Source organism: Neopsephotus bourkii, unplaced genomic scaffold (genome assembly GCF_033783945.1).
Source record: "Neopsephotus bourkii isolate Nb327-2 ecotype Australia unplaced genomic scaffold, CSIRO-AGI_Nbou_v1 NB_1417, whole genome shotgun sequence".
Lineage (NCBI taxonomy): Eukaryota > Metazoa > Chordata > Aves > Psittaciformes > Psittacidae > Neopsephotus > Neopsephotus bourkii.
The window spans coordinates 652,710-668,518 of record NW_026901894.1 but is presented as its reverse complement, the minus strand read 5'-3'; positions in this window follow the sequence as shown (position 1 = coordinate 668,518).

The window sequence follows — 15,809 nt, the reverse complement described above, 5'->3', positions numbered from 1 at the left end:
CGGTACCTAATCATGGCCACGTGATTGCAGCACCGACCGTCGTCCGGCGCCATTCTTCTGCTTTCCCACGGGCAGTGCGGCGGATGGAGCTGAGTTTCCGACTGAAAAAAGAAGAGGTGCAGCCGGTGGTGCCCGGAGCCACAGCGCGGTGCCCCCCACCTCCCGTGAGTACCGTGACTTCGACACAAGATTGCAGCACCGAGCGGCGCCCGGAGACCCCCCGCCCCCCTTCTTTTCTTCACCTGCAGCAGCGACGTTGGGACACGCACTCACCTTTTCGGTGCCACAGAGGCAATGGGCTCCGAAACCACCCGGTTTCCGTCCTCCGAGGAGCGCTCCTCGCAACGGTTTTTCCCCACGGGCAGTGCGGCGGATGGTGCTGAGTTTCCGACTGAAAAAACAAGAGGAGCAGCCGGCGGTGCCCGGAGCCACAGCGCGGTGCCCCCCACCTCCCGTGAGTACCGTGACTTCGACACAAGATTGCAGCAGCGAGCGGCGCCCGGAGACCCCCCGGCCCCCTTCTTTTCTTCACCTGCAGCAGCGACGCTGGGACACGCACTCACCTTTTCGGTGCCACAGAGGCAATGGGCTCCGAAACCACCCGGTTTCCGTCCTCCGAGGAGCGCTCCTCGCAGCGGTTTTTCCCCACGGGCAGTGCGGCGGATGGTGCTGAGTTTCCGACTGAAAAAACAAGAGGAGCAGCCGGCGGTGCCCGGAGCCACAGCGCGGTGCCCCCCACCTCCCGTGAGTACCGTGACTTCGACACAAGATTGCAGCAGCGAGCGGCGCCCGGAGACCCCCCGCCCCCCGCCCCCCTTCACCTGCAGCAGCGACGCTGGGACACGCACTCACCTTTTCGGTGCCACAGAGGCAATGGGCTCCGAAACCACCCGGTTTCCGTCCTCCGAGGAGCGCTCCTCGCAGCGGTTTTTCCCCACGGGCAGTGCGGCGGATGGTGCTGAGTTTTCGACTGAAAAAACAAGAGGAGCAGCCGGCGGTGCCCGGAGCCACAGCGCGGTGCCCCCCCACCTCCCGTGAGTACCGTGACTTCGACACAAGATTGCCGCAGCGAGCAGCGCCGGGAGACCCCCCCCCCCCCCCTTCACCTGCAGCAGCGAGAATGGGACACGCACTCACCTTTTCGGTGCTACAGAGGCGATGGGCTCCGAAAGCGCCCGGTTTCCGTCCTCCGAGGAGCGGTCCTCGCAGCGGTTTTTCCGGTTTTGCAAAGCCAACAGCGTTCCGTGCAGGCATCAGCGGCATGCACCGAGCTCCTGGCCTCGCTTGGCTGGCTGAAGCTCCGTCTTCGCACGGCCTCTCTGGTACCTGCTCTCCGGCATCCAGCGCTGGGTATGTATCCGTGGAGAAGCCGGGGGGTTTGGTCGGAGGACGAGCCGTTTTCTCACAGGGATCCGTTCAGGGCCACAGCCTTCAGCGCGAAAACGAAACCCTGCTCAGCCTCGGTCTTTTATTCGAGGTGGTGGTTTGCTCCGCCTCTGCCGCAGGGCATGTCGGGAGGGGTTGTGGGCGGTGCCGGGGTTAATGAGGCACCTGTGGTGGTGCCGGGGTTAATGAGGCACCTGTGGCGGTGCCGGGGTTAATGAGGCACCTGTGGCGGTGCCGGGGTTAATGAGGCACCTGTGGCGGTGCCGGGGTTAATTGGGACCTGTGGCGGTGCCGGGGTTAATTGGGACCTGTGGCGGTGCCGGGGTTAATTGGGACCTGTGGCGGTGCGTTGTCATGGAGCTGTGGTGGTTTGTTTTTTTTCTTTTGCAGGGGAGGTCGTGTTTCTGCTCCGGACAGAGCCGGGAGGGGAGGGGAGGGGAGGGGACGGGAGGGGAGGGGAGGGGAGGGGAGGGAGGGGAGGGGAGGGGAGGGGAGGGGAGGGGATAATAAAGAGATGGAATAATAATGGCGAATAATGGCTGGGAATGGAATAATAATAAGGGGAGGGGAGGGGAGGGGAGGGGAGGGGAGGGGAGGGGAGGGGAGGGGAGGGGAGGGGATAATAAAGAGATGGAATAATAATGGCGAATAATGGCTGGGAATGGAATAATAATAAGGGGAGGGGAGGGGAGGGGAGGGGAGGGGAGGGGAGGGGATGGGATAATAAAGAGATGGAATAGGAATAAATTAATGGCTGGGAATGGAATAATAGGGAGGGGAGGGGAGGGGAGGGGAGGGGAGGGGAGGGGAGGGGAGGGGAGGGGAGGGGAGGGGATAATAAAGAAATGGAATAATAATGGAGAATAATGGATGGGAATGGAATAATAATAAGGGGAGGGGAGGGGAGGGGAGGGGAGGGGAGGGGATGGAATAATAAAGGGATGGAATGGAATAATAATGGAATAATAAAGGAATAATACTGGGATGGAATGGAATAATAAAGGGATGGAATAATAATGAAATAATACTGGGATGGAATGGAATAATAAAGGGATGGCGTGGCGTGGCGTGGCAATGGCATGGCAATGGCATGGGATGGCAATGGCATGGGATGGCATGGGCTGGCATGGGCATGGGCTGGCATGGGCATGGGCTGGCATGGGCTGGCATGGCATGGGCTGGCATGGGCTGGCATGGGCTGGGCTGGCATGGGCTGGCATGGGCTGGCATGGGCTGGCATGGCATGGGCTGGCATGGGCTGGCATGGGCTGGCATGGCATGGCATGGGCTGGCATGGCATGGGCTGGCATGGCATGGGCTGGCATGGGCTGGCATGGCATGGCATGGGCTGGCATGGGCTGGCATGGGATGGGTGGCATGGCATGGGCTGGCATGGGCTGGCATGGGCTGGCATGGCATGGGCTGGCATGGGCTGGCATGGGCTGGCATGGCATGGCATGGGCTGGCATGGGCTGGCATGGCATGGGCTGGCATGGGATGGTGGCATGGGCTGGCATGGCATGGCATGGGCTGGCATGGGCTGGCATGGCATGGGCTGGCATGGTGGGCTGGCATGGGCTGGCATGGCATGGGCTGGCATGGGCTGGCATGGATGGGTGGATGGCATGGGCTGGCATGGGCATGGCATGGGCTGGCATGGCATGGGCTGGCATGGGCTGGCATGGGCTGGCATGGGGCATGGCATGGGATGGCATGGCATGGGCTGGCATGGCATGGGCTGGCATGGGCTGGCATGGGCTGGCATGGGATGGGCTGGGATGGGTTGGCATGGCATGGGCTGGCATGGCATGGGCTGGCATGGCATGGCATGGGCTGGCATGGCATGGGCTGGCATGGGCTGGCATGGCATGGGCTGGCATGGGCTGGCATGGGCTGGCATGGCATGGGCTGGCATGGCATGGCATGGGCTGGCATGGGCTGGCATGGCATGGCATGGGCTGGCATGGCATGGGCTGTCATGGCATGGCATGGGCTGGCATGGCATGGGCTGGCATGGGAATGGGATGGGAATGGGGAGGGGAGGGAATGGGATGGGAATGGGGAGGGGAAGGGAAGGGAAGGGAAGGGAAGGGAAGGGAAGGGAAGGGAAGGGAAGGGAAGGGAAGGGAAGGGAAGGGAAGGGAAGGGAAGGGAAGGGAAGGGAAGGGAAGGGAAGGGAAGGGAAGGGAAGGGAAGGGAAGGGAAGGGAAGGGAAGGGAAGGGAAGGGAAGGGAAGGGAAGGGAAGGGAAGGGAAGGGAAGGGAAGGGAAGGAGGGAAGGGAAGGGAAGGGAAGGGAAGGGAAGGGAAGGGGAGAGGGAAGGGAAGGGGAAGGGAAGGGAAGGGAAGGGAAGGGAAGGGAAGGGAAGGGAAGGGAAGGGAAGGGAAGGGAAGGAAGGGAAAGGAAGGGAAGGGAAGGGAAGGGAAGGGAAGGGAAGGGAAGGGAAGGGAAGGGAAGGGAAGGGAAGGGAAGGGAAAAGGAAAGAGGAAGGGAAGGGAAGGGAAGGGAAAAGGAAAGGGAAGGGAAGGGAAGGGAAGGGAAGGGAAGGGAAGGGAAGGGAAGGGAAGGGAAGGGAAGGGAAAAGGGAAGGAAGGGAAGGGAAGGGAAGGGAAGGGGAGGGAAGGGAAGGGAAGGGAAGGGAAGGGAAGGGAAGGGAAGGGAAGGGGAAGGGAAGGGAAGGGAAGGGAAGGGAAGGGAAGGGAAGGGAAGGGAAGGGAAGGGAAGGGAAGGGAAGGGAAGGGAAGGGAAGGGAAGGGAAGGGAAGGGAAGGGAAGGGAAGGGATCCCTTAATCTGGATCACAGAGAGAACAGTACTTAACTATTTAATTTTTGCTTTAATTTAAATTCAAGTATGAAACTGATTCTCCCAAAGCACGTAAAAAGTGTGGGGCTTTCAAGAAAGGTGAAGACAGGATTTGAGTGGAGACCTCAGAGCAGCTTCCAGTATCTGAAGGGGGCTACAAGGATGCTGGAGAGGGACTCTTCATCTGGGACTGCACCGACAGGACAAGGGGTGATGGGTTCAGACTGGAACAGGGCAAGTTTAGGTTAGACCTGAGGCACAAATTCTTCCCTGTGAAGGTGGTGAGACTTGGAGAGCCTTGGGTGACATCATTTAGTGTGTGGTGCCCCTGCCCATGGCAGAGGGTTCGAACTAGGTGATCTTAAGTTGCTTTCCATCTCAAACTATTGTATGATTCTATGATTCCATTCCTGCTAAAATAAGAAAATGGATCTGTCACTCCAATGGCATCAACGCCAAACCAATAAAAAGCAAATCTGAACCCCTATCTATGCAATTATCACATTCTGCAGAATCCTAGATAAAGCTCATAATGCAAAACAATACAGCCAAGCTTCCAGAGAAGTCACGACGACTCCATGTAGGGATATGATTTCTGTCTGATTTGAGCTAAAAAGGCCCTGCTTTTACTAGCTTTGTTGCAGCTAGTTCAATGCAGTTAACAGGCTCAGCCCTTTACATACCTGTTGATGAACTCTTCGAAAGAAGAAAACGGTAATCAGTGGCACTAAAATCCTGGTCTGTTCCATTTAAATGAAACTGCAAAAACACCAGTTCCTTTTTCTTCACATCACGAGGCACTTGAACAACCAAAGCATACTTCTGTAAGCAAACAGAGAGGTGGTGAGAGTAGCAAAGGAATCCTCATGTCCTGTTCATGAATTTGCCATCTATCACTAATACTGTATAGAAATCTAATACACATTGAGATTTTCTTACCTGCTACTAAGTATGCTCCTATTGCAATACCTAAGAATGCCAGTTGGATCCCTCCTTTCAGTTTAAGCATGAAGCCTGTACATCACCATTTAGTGTTTTCCTTAGAAATCAGCTTTAGTTTGTATCAGAGTCCTTTGAATTCATGTGGAACCTGCATTCTGCAGGACGATCCAAGCTGTTTTGAGCAGTAAAGTCTGCAGACTTTCAACTCTTGACATGAAACAAGTCAATGCGGGGTCTAGTGTGGAGAATAACACCAGGCTTCGCAGCCCCCAGCACCTCAAGTAAGCTGCCAAAAGAAAAAAAACCACAACAACTGCTGGCAGGCAAAATACAACTTAATGTAGTGCAGGCATCATATCAAACCGCAAGCTGCTGCTTGCGAAAGGACTCAAGACAGTGTGAACAGGACTCTATGTGGTTCAGAGGTCTCTGCCTCCAGTGCCTCTCCATTCCTCTGCAGGACTAGAGCTTATTGGATGAGCAAGCTCCTAAATGAATGTACCACACAGCATAAAATGCAGGTCCTTCATTTGCTAAAACATGCAAAAAGAGCACATGAGTGGCAAAAATCAGACTTGCACATAGAGTATTACTTTCACATACACTTAGGAGCTACTTCCCGTAGGAAAAAAACAGTGACTAGACAAAAGGCAAAACATGAAGAGGAAATACCTGACTAAATGGGTACCTACAGAGTTTGCTTGTTCACACCTAGTTGCCTTCAAAAAAAACTGAGCAATTAACTTAGAAACACATATTTAAGACTTCATTTTTTTCAGCATTTATTTATACAGAAGCTAGACCGCATTTTTAGGGGCACTTTAAGACAGACTGTCACTCAGTGTACCCATTTTATTGGCTCACAGCATTTCAGTGTAATGAAACGCTCGGTGCCCAGTTACAATTCTTCCAAGTGTGACCAAAATAGTGCCTAATTAACAGCAAACACACAGAAAGAGATAAGCTCTCCTGCTTTAAGAGAACAACTCCTGCTTTCAATCAAAGCCAGATTTACTATATCAAGGAGCATGCTTGGCTGTTCATTTAGGAGAGGAATGAAGCGAGAATTTCATTGTGAAAAATTACTTATTTTGTCCCATTCAGGCTTTCATGCTGCACACCCCCACGTGACAGCTGATGTTCCCAAACACACACACTGACAAAGACCCTCTTTTACATTTCTGAGAACAAAAGGACAGATGGCTTGAAAAAAAGAAATAGAAGCAAGGATTTTTTGCAGCACTCAGTATTTTTACTTCCAAATATCATTAGAAGCAGAACACCCTGCCTCCCCAAAATGAGCTTTGTTGTACTGTATTCTTACCATAGATTGATTAGTAAAAGGATCTGTCTAGTTGATTCTCTGAGTGATGCATTCATTGCCTCCTGGCTGACCTGGATTGATCAGGGGTGGAATGTGATCATAGTAATGATGCTTGCAGCTCAGCCGAGCCTTGCCTGGATAAAAGGCAATACCTGTTTGGGGAGAGAAAGAAAAACATTCATATATACCATAAACCTACCACTTCAGACCAAAGTCTGCACGCTTTAAGAACCTCAGTCACCTCAGCTATAGAAGGCTAGCAAAACACAAGGCCCAAAACCTAAACTCCTTTTACACCACGTATGTCACATTTATTATTGGAAACAAGATTGCCTGAAGATAATCTAGACCAACTACCACAAAATCCCTGTGATTTAAGGTATTAGATATGATTAACCCACTCAACTGAGGTGACCTGTCTGGCAGGGACCCCCGACATTACTTTTTGGATTTACATGCATGTTGCTCTATTGCTTTAAGTGACATTTGCTTCCCGTTGCTGTATGAAAACCTCATATGAGGAAAAACAAAAGGGGAGGTGGTGGGGAGCCTGCTCTTACAGTTAGATCCGCATAGTCTGAATGCTAGGATCTATTTACAGAGATGAGCCTACCTGACTATATAGAAAAACAACTACAGGAATATGCCAACTCAACCACAATTACATGTGTAAAATGTGGTATCATTTCAAACGAATGTAATGTTTAAACTGGAAACTGCCCTACGACTGTTTGAGCTCCCCTTGCTATCACAGCTCTATTTATGAATGGCTACTGGATAATTTACAAAGATAATAACAGTAGGTAGCATTATTCCCAAACACTTCTGTGCCGTAATCCCTCCTGCAAGCTGCAACCCAGTTTTCTGATGCCACACTGCACTGTGATGCCAACATTGTTCCCCGCAGTCACATCCCACTTGCATTGCCTACTGATGTAAACCAAGTTGTAAACAATGCACAACAGAAGCAGAAAGTGGCACTGTGGTTCTTTTGCAGTTGGTCTGAGAAATTCAGCTTCTTTACTGTCAACAGCATGTCACTGTCCAGTGCAGCACCAAGTTGTGATACACATCCTATGTGCTACCCTGTTTGAACAACACAAGTCTGGGACTATTTCCATGAGGAATTACCTCCTTTCTCTAAAAGAAGCCTAATTCTAGAGTCTGAGAACACTTTCTGTCTGTGAAATGTTGCCCAACACTCCACCCCAAAGAAGCAGTAAATGCTCTATCCCTGGCAGTGTTCAAGGCCCCACTGAACAGAGCCTTGGGCAACCTGGTCTAGTGTGAGGTGTCCCTGCCCATGGCAGGGGGTTGGAACTGGATGATCTTTAGGTCCTTTCCAACCCTAACTATTCTATGATAGCTCCCCAAATCTCCAACACAGTATTAACATTTCAGTGCCACCTCTGATACCCAACGGAACATCTATAGTATGCAAAGTACCACTTACAATACCTGGCCTAACACCTATGGTACCCAAAGTGCCACCTATGATACCCAACCGGACTACAAGTGATTGACATGAGCATTAGCCAATGGCCGCGGTGGGGGGTGCCGAAACAGACCGGAAAAGGGGTGGGGCTAGGGAAGGGGGCTACACGATATCCTGAAGAGTAACACGGAAACCTCCTTGTGCAGAAGGGGAAAAAAAAAGAAAGAAAGGAAAGGATAAGACCAAGCTCTTTGCGTGGGTTCAGAGCACTGAGGGGAAAGCTCGTGCAGGCACCAGATTTTATTTCCTTGCCTTTCAAAGGTTTCCTTTTGTTCCCTGCTTGTGATACAGCTGTATGCTAGCAGCTGCATTAGGAAAATCTGCCAAGCACTGTCCTGTTTCCTTACTTGAGGGGAAAGGAATTTCACCACTGAGCTTATCAATAGCTGAGTCAAGGCAACAGTGGGCAAGATTTTAATCGCATCTCTGAAACCAGACTTCAGGGGAGCCTTTCCAAGAGCTACACGTATACAGTCAACACGGGGCTTCATTCTGATTCCATCAGTTTAAATATTTCAACAGATAGCAAAGACACCAAACAGGGCCAAGAAAGCCTTAAAATGGGTTAGAAATGAACCAAAATGGGTTCGCAATGGCCAAAATGGTTCAAACCAAGTCAGGAAAGAGCAAAAATGGGCTAGAAATGGCAAGAAATCGGTGAGAACTGGAAAAAAAGGGTTTCGAAATGGCCAAAATTGCTTAAAGAGAGTTAGAATCAGGCAAAAAAAGGGTTACAAATAGCCCAAACCTGTTTAGAAATAGCTAAGAAAAGCTTAAGACAGGCTAGAAATTGCAAGAAAGTGATCAGAAATAGCTAAAAATGGCTTACAACTAGGAAGAAACGGGCAAAAATAAGATAGAGTGGGCCACCAATTGTTTAGAAATACCAAAAAAAGATTTAAAATGGGCTAGCAATGGGAAAACATGGGATAGAAACAGCCAAACTAATCTTAAAACTGGCAAGAAATGGGCAAAAATGGTTCAGTACGAGCCAAAAAAGGCTTAAAACTGGTCAGAGATGGGCAAAAATAAGATAGAAACGGCCAGAAATTGTTTCGCCCCTTCCCCTACCCATGCAGGTGCAGTGTGAATCAAGGACCTCCGGGTAACACCACCACCCCCCCCCCCCCGTGTCTTTACTCCCCCCAGAACCGAGCACCGGGCGCTGTGAGGCTTCCCGCGCCGGGCGCCCAGAGGGCAGGAGACGCCGCTCTGCGCCCGCCCAAAGCCTCCCCGCTCGCCCCGGACCCCCGCTGGCTCGGATCTCACTGCTACCTGCTGCCGCCGCCGGGACCCGAACCCTGCCCGCCGCCATGCTGCTCCCGGGCGCTGCGCGTGCGTCACCGAAACCCCGCCGGAGGGACCGGGGTCGGCGCGCGAACACCGGGCTGGGGACACAAGCACGGCGCGTGCCCGCCCGCAGCCCAACGGGCAGTCGCGCCGGCCATTGCTCCCCGGAAGCCAGCAGCCACCACGTGACACCGGCCACTTCCGGAGACAGCAGCGCCCGCCCACTTCCCCGCTGCGCCGAGTTTTGTGCGTGTCCCCCCCCCCGCTGTGCCGAGGTTTGTGCGTGTCGTGGAAAGGTGTCTGTGGGGGAATCAGCCCCAAATCCAGCTGTCACCCCCTTCTTTCCGATCTCGGAATTTACCCAGAAAAGCTTGAAGTGAGGGCAGAGTTGGAAATAAGGTAACTAAGGGCAGGTGCAATAAAAAACTATAAATCTGTGGATAATTATACAGCCAAAATGATGGCTGGCTTCCAAATAAAGAACTATAAAGCAGGTAGGCGTACAGCACTGAGAGAAACTGAGAGGTAGGAGTATCAAACCCAAGGTGTTTCTTGAGATAACGTGAAGTTAAGCTACAGGGCTCTTTGCAACAGGACATTGTGGGTACATTTCTGTTGGTCAGAAAGGGGCTGGACACAGGGAAGAAACATCTGCAGAGTGCTACTAGTACAAATACAACAGAACAATTTGCCTCCAAGTATTCCCAGAAAGGTTAAGCTAAACAACCTTTGCACTTCAACAAGCCCAAAATAAGATGCCAGGCTACAATACAGACATGCAATTAAGGAAGGTGGCAATCCTGCTCATCTAACTGTGCAATCAGGGTGATGTCACTTTCTATTTCCGCTTTGTACAATACTTAGAGATCTTCTGGCGAAAGCTCTGTACCAGCATGAAGCATTTCTACCTTCATCAGTGAAGCAGACAGCATGTAGTACACTTGTTTGTGGTACACACTATGAACGCTGTAGTCACCCCTGTTATAATTAGTTCAGAGTCACCTCCTGCTCTGCTGCAAGCTCCGCAGTTTGACAGCGTTTGGTAAGGACTGGCATTTCCATAGGAGCAACTGTATCTTGGTGGCATATCCTTACGCCGCTTCCATGACTGCCACAGCTGTGCAACCACATTTTAAGAGTACTGTGCATACATGGTTGAAGCAACACAACAAAGCTATACGTCAACTAATGAAGACTACAGGAGACTTTGAGAGACCACCTTGTCCATTGCTCTGCGCTGAGCAGGATCAAGTACTCACAAGCATTTCCCAACCAGTTAATGGTAATCTTTTTTAAAGACTTTCAGTGACAGAAGCCCACGTCTTCCTCCAGAAGTGTTATTTTGTACTAAAGGTGAGTTTTTCTAACATCTAGCCTTGATTTCCCTTGGTGAAGTATATGCCTGTCATTCCTGGTCTTCTTTCATAAAGGATTTTTTCCATCCGTGGCCCTTACTCTTTGCAGCTGCCTTTGTAAACTTGAAGGTTATTCTATCAGGTACACGGTATCCTTTTTCATTTCCCGGAGAAAGACGCAAAGCGCTATGTACTTCTGAGTTTCCTCCATCTTTCTGCTGCAAGCCCATGGCTGGATGAAAGGAACACTGGAAAAGACAAATAAATAAAAAATAAAAATCAGGCCCAGGAGCTATCTTTCAAAGTAACTGCTGTTCAGCAGACCAAGGCTAGAATAGAAAACAAGCATAAATGTGTTCTAATTATATCAGCTCCTGAACTGTGTTTTGGGTTATCCACATGAATGGGAATTACACGCTTCTGCCTTTGCCAGAGGGAACAAAGCACCTTGAACCACACATGGATATATCTAGCTGAACAAGAGGAAAGGTATTACTGATACTGACCGTGTGACAATGCACAGATGAGCATGAAAAGAAGATTCGAAACAAAGTTTAGCAACTCTCGTAAACATCATCACATGCAAGAATAAGGGTCACTGCTCTTGCGTCACAGCGCAGGAATCCTTTTGCACCTTCGAACACCCATGCCCTGTAACTAATTTCTAAATTATGGAGATCTTGTACATTTAAGTAGTTCTTAGAAAACGAGTCAGTTACTTACAGGGATGTCATCTGTATTTGTAATTCAAGCTCTCCAGCTGGAATTATTACTCTTGTCCTAGAAGAAAAGAAGCCGTATCTAAGACAAAAGAAAAGTGGCAGGACTTGGCTCCACTCCATGTTTTACCAGATAATAATTCCCACAGAGGAAATTAATTGCTAGGCTGAATCAGGCAATAAGCGTGTTATGCTTATCCCTTGTCTCTGGCAGGTACCAACAACAGGTGCTGCAAATCCTCATGGAGTTACACAGCAGTGTTCCTACAGAGGATGTTTTTTTCCAAAACCAAGGCACTTAAGATTCATTAACATCTTGCAGCAGAAGGGCTCGGATCTTCATTATTTTACTTTATCCCAGGTGAATGTCTGTAGTGCAACTACACGAGTGGAATCCTCCCCAGTCAAACCCAGTACCTCAATAATAATGTCCAGAAGTAGCGAGTTTCACAGTCTCGCAAGTCATAAAGGAGAGCGGAGGGGAGGGGAGGGGGGGGGGAAAACTTCCATATACATTTTCACATTTTCTTCCTTTACCTTTGTTTCAGGAATAACACTGAAAGGTCCAAAGTACCCCTTTAAATAATTCCTTGCTTTACATACTTTCATTTCTCGTTACGATCTAGTTGATGAAGTCCTAAGATTTCTACTGTTCTTCTAAGATGTGTTACATCTTAAAACCAAACCTGTGTAAAAAGATACCCTCCGCATCTTCTGGGTAATTTCCTTGAATGTTTAACTAAGCATCAAGAGCTCAGCAAATTCTGTGTCTTCTAGCCAAGCACAGATCAACTTGAACAAAATCACTCCTCATTTGACTTATTTGCTCTAAAATCTTTAGGAAACGGAATTTAATAAGGTCTATGGATAGGCAACCCCAGTGCTTAACTGCTGGAAAGCTTGTCTCAGTGTTAGGCCTAAATTTCCCCTCGCTGCAATTTAAATCTGTTGTGATTTGTCCTGTTTGTATGCAAACGATTCCTTCAAAAAAAGACTGCCTTACACATGCTTACCTTCAGTCCTTTGGCCACCGAGTGGTTTAAAATGACCTCTAGAAGTTGGGAGTAGTCCACAGCAATTTCTGCCCACGCAGCCGCAGTGTACACCAGCGCAGTGTCGGCAGCAATGCAACGGAGGCAGAGTTAAATACGCACCACAACCTGACCTCCGGCCAAATACAGCTCTGGACCACATCAGTTTTCCTAGATCCACACCCTCTGGACGCTGTGTTTGCAAGGGCCAAACCCAGGATCTTCAGTGTTATTCAGTGGAAAGTGAGGCTCAATCATTAAACCTGAGCAGTGAAAGAGATACAAAATTGATGTTGAGCCTGCCCTCCCTAGCGACCAAGTACATCCTCCCTGCCTGCGTTGTTTTCAACATATACTGTGTATTTAAGGAAAACAGCAGAATTGTTGGGCAAAATAACCTCAGTTTAAGGCAAAAATAGTTCATTCAGGACGATGTCAAAAAGGCTCCTATCTATTTTAAGCTTTCCTTCTCTCTGACTCCTCCTTGTTTTCTTAAATGAATGAATCCAAATGTCAAAGAGATTAGGATTAGGAAAAGCCAGCATCTCCTTTAAAGAAACAACATGATCCTTAGAGGATATAAAAAGAAAGTACTTGGGCTTTCTCAGGAAGCTTTGTTCAGAAAGAAAAAGGAGTGACAAAATAGGCACTAAACCCCTGGAAGATCGTTTGTCACCAAACATATTCAGACACAGCACACGGCAGAAAATAAAATACGGCACAAGAAGGAAGCCCGCCAAGCTTCCGTGTTGTAGCTCAGGCTACCTGCTTGTGCTACACAGGAGTGACGCTTCGCTTTTGACGACTTAAACCACCATGCAGCGAGACAAACGGACCACGAAGCAGTTGTCACTTACCAGCCACAGCCACTGCTGTTCTGGAGTGTTCTGGTTACTCCACGTAGGCCTTCGAGTCATCTTTACCTCCCACATGAAGCAGGTATTCCGCAAAGAATCTTCATGCCACTGTAAAAATCAAAGCAAGGGTCGACGGTTACCCAAATGCAACAGTGTTTTAAACTGTGCTGTATTAGTATTATTTCTGTATGCACATATGCTTATGAGTTACTGGTAAGTTTGTAAGAGAGATCAGCACAGACCAGAACAGGAACAAACACGAGACTAGGCTGTCCTCCTGGGAAACTCTGACAGTCTCTAGAAGAAAGTAATGATAGTACACAATGATATTGTTAATTTTTCAACATATTCCAATTAGAAGTGGGAAACTGTCAAACATCCGATAAGGCCTTTACAATTGCAAAGCTCCTTAAATACTGACGTGAATGGAAGGGGTCATTTCATTTTACTTTTTATTTCTTTGAGAGTACTCAAACACGGGAACAGGAGCAGGATATACTTTTCCATGGGTAAAGCACCAGAGAGAACAATACGAAGAATAAATTGAAACCCGAATCTCATGGACAAATTACTATTAACGTTAATTTCCACATATTACAAAGCAGCTTCTTTGCGTGTATGACATCGCCTTTTGCGCCCAAACGTGATTTTAATTAAGCTCTAACTTATTCATGCCTATAATTCAGATCTAACTGCTAGTCTAGTCAAACGAGTGTAATTATTCCCAGAGGGCACCCCTAAGGGTACTAGGTTTTCCTTTTCATCTCTACATTTAGGCAAACACAATAGATGCTGGAAGATCAGTCTGAAAACCTGGGAATGGAAAGAGCTTTCTAGAGCTTGTGGGGAAATTCTAAAGAAAAAAGAAATTGTTAAACAGGAATTCCATAAAGGCCCATTTAGTTGAATTTATTCTTGCAGACTACACAATAGGAGTGAGACAGCGGGGGTTGGTCTCCTTTTCTTTTTCCTTTTACTTAACTTTTTTTCCTTTTCATATTTTTATTCCTAAGCTCAAATATTTGTTCATGTTCCTGCATTCATTTACGGAAAACAATTAAATTAAAAAAAAACAAAAAAAAAAAACACAAACATTTCACATCCCGACTCTGTGTGCTCAGGTATAACGACATTTTTGGTTTATTTCTAAAACTGCTCTCTCCTCACAGGCATTTGAAAAAGTTAACCTGCAAGGTCAGTAAGAAAAACACTGAAATGAATGAAGCTACTTTGGGCAAAACCTGAAAGGAGAAGGCAATCTGAACAATCTCACTGATGCAAAGGGTATCAGCCAGTTAGCTCAGTCTGCCATGGAAATATGCATTGCCGGTCTTTGATAAAAGACTGAAAACTTCTCTGGCTTCTGCAGGAAGCCTGGATGAGATTGAACACGCTGCAGGAGAGGAGAAAAACAACCCCAATACCATTAACGTGTTGATTCACCTCAGGCAGAGAGGGCAGTCTCTATTTCAGAGAGCAGTAGACAGCTCCTCAGGGAGGATGACGGGTAACCTGGCAGCATCTCCTGAAGCAAAGACCAGTTCCGTGCACTGTGCGCTCCAAGGAACCTTTCTGGCTTTGTTCTCGCGCCCCAGTGCTGGCTGGTGGGATAAGGACTAGCCTGTCACGCTGTCAGCTCCAAGGAACATTACAGGTCTCCCAGCAGGGAAGACTTCAGCTAACCCAACACAGAACACAAGTGCTAAAAAGCAACCTCAAAACTCTGCTTCCAGGAAAGAAAACATCCAGAGCCCAATAACAAAACCAGCAAAGCGGACCAAGAGGCAACCTCAGGAAACCTAAACCCCTCTCATAAACATAACACCTCCGAAAAGAAAACCTGACAGAGACACTCGTTAATGCTGGGGAGCGGGCACCAGAGAGGCCGTGCGCAGACGGAGCTTTAGGCGGCCAAGCGAGGGCAGGAGCTCTGTGCGTGCAGGTGATGCCTGCGAGAGAAACGCTGTTGGGTTTGCAGAACCGGAAAAACCGCTCCGAGGAACGCTTACCGGAGGATGGAAAGCGGGCGGGGAGCAGCGGTTTCGGAGCCCGTTGCCTCTGCGGCACCAAAAAGGTGAGCGTGTGCTGCTCCCAGGTGTCCCGACGTCGGTTACTGCAGGTGGGGCAGACGGCGGGGGAAGGGAAAGGGGCGGTGCTCGGGGTGATTGAAGGGCGCCTCAGCCAATGGAAGCGGAGCGGGGTGTGGTCATAGGAGACCGGAAGAGGGGCGGTGTTCGGTGTGATTGACGGGTGTCTCAGCCAATGGCGGGAGAGGGGGGCGGAGTCAGAAGAGACCGGAAAAGCGGCGGTGTTCGGGTGATTGACGGTCGCCTCAGCCCCTGGCGGCCGCGGGTTGCATTCAAACTGCTTCGGGTGCCACTGCGGCTCCGCCTCCTGCAATACCGGCTTTCGGCAAGAGAATGGCAGCAGCTGACGTTGCACTGAGCCACGCCTTTGCCCCGCTCAATCTCCACAACCTGCAGTACCGAGTTTGGACACACGATGGCAGCAGCGAGCCGTGCCCCGAGCCACGCCATGCCCCCCCCATACCTACAGCACCTGCAGTACCCACCTCTGGACACGTGGTGGCAGCACACGGTCACTTTTC